Source organism: Orycteropus afer, unplaced genomic scaffold, assembly GCF_000298275.1.
Source record: "Orycteropus afer afer isolate SDZICR_OR568_19922 unplaced genomic scaffold, OryAfe1.0 scaffold00063, whole genome shotgun sequence".
Classification (NCBI taxonomy): domain Eukaryota; kingdom Metazoa; phylum Chordata; class Mammalia; order Tubulidentata; family Orycteropodidae; genus Orycteropus; species Orycteropus afer.
The window spans coordinates 3,612,598-3,614,287 of record NW_006921650.1 but is presented as its reverse complement, the minus strand read 5'-3'; positions in this window follow the sequence as shown (position 1 = coordinate 3,614,287).

Genomic DNA, 1,690 nt, shown 5'->3' with positions numbered 1-1,690 from the left:
CTTCGTCTCACCTATTTTGGTCATGTTGTAAGAAGGGACCATTCCCTGGAGAAGGATGTCATGCTTGGTAGGGTGGAGGGTCGACGAAAGAGCGGTAGGCCTTCAACGAGATGGATTGACATGGTGGCTGCGATGATGGGCTCAAGTATAGCAGGGATTGTGGGGCTGGCGCAGAATTGGGCAGTGTTTCGTTCTGCTGTGCATGGGGTCTCTATGAGTTGGAAACGACTCGACGGCACTTAACAACAACAACAACAACAACAACAACATCTTAACCACAATTTTTTAAATTACAAAAAAGAAAAGTGCAGCATTTCCTTAATGTCACTAAATTTTTCCTGAAAATCAGCTTATCTACACAACATTGTTAATCAGAAGCCTACTTCCAATTATCTCTCATTGTAAGAGTTGTAATGTGTTATCCATCAACACAATGCCTCCAACAAATTTCTTAAAATATTGAAAGCACGTGCATTGGAATAACAGATTCAATGCATTATATCTATATAGTAATATAAAATTATTATAACTGTTGTATTGTATGCCATAATGCTGCAATGCCTCTCTTTACATCCTCGAGATCCAAAGAGTCACATCTGTTTTACTGACAGTAGGGTATGCTTGTCAAGACATTTATTCTGATTCTGTCGTTCTGTCAATGGTATTTGAAATGTAACTCAAGGCTTTTTCCCTCATCATTTTGTTAAAAAATTATTGTATTGAGCTTTTGGAACATAAATACACATTTTTCCTGTATTAACATCAACTTAAAATATTGTATTGAGAGGTAAAAATATTTTAGTAAGTTGTTGTTATGTACCGTCGAGTCGGACCCGACTCATAGTGACCCATCCTTGGGTTTCCGAGGCAGTATCACTATGGAAGTAGATTGCCCCATCTTCCTTCCGAGGAGTGGCTGATGGCTTTGAACGGCCAGCCTTCTGGTTTAGCAGTCAAGTGCCTTAGGCACTATGCTACCAGACCAAGAGGCATTCTACTGGGAAGAACTTAACTGAAGAGAGAAGCAGGAGCTTGTGCCTGTATTTGGAGATATGTGGCTTAAAGTCATGAACAGAAACTATGTGAAACTCTCCCCCAGTCCCTTTCAGGTTACAGTGCTTACAACTCTTAGTTTGAGGCCCTCACTGTTGTTATTAACAACCATTCTATAACCTCAGAAGGAAGGTTGGGCAATCTACTTCCATAGTGATGTGCCTCAAAAACCCAAGGAGGGGTCGCTATGAGTCAGGTCCAACTTGAGGGCACATAACAACAACAACAACAACTCAGAAGATATCTCCAACATTTTTTCAGTATGATGTAATTGTTTCTTCATGTCTTTTAACCTAGGAAGAATTACAGATGTGTATAGAAGTTTTAAGATAATAAAATCTATAGTGTTAATATTTTGCTTTAAGTAATTTTGCATATTCTTGTAGCTGTTTTGTCTTATTACCCTTGGGATTCCATTTTCTGAAGGGTACTTGTATAATGATTTAAGTTTATGATACTAAATTGAACTAAATATATGTACATTCTTAAAACGTTTAAGATAAGTTAAGGCAGTACTGAGTTGTCAATGAAGGCAAACATGGGTATATGGACAGATAGATAGGTGGACAGGCTAAACAATTAGGTATGTCTAAATGGGGAGTGTATCCAAGATCATATATAGGGTTGGCAGACAATG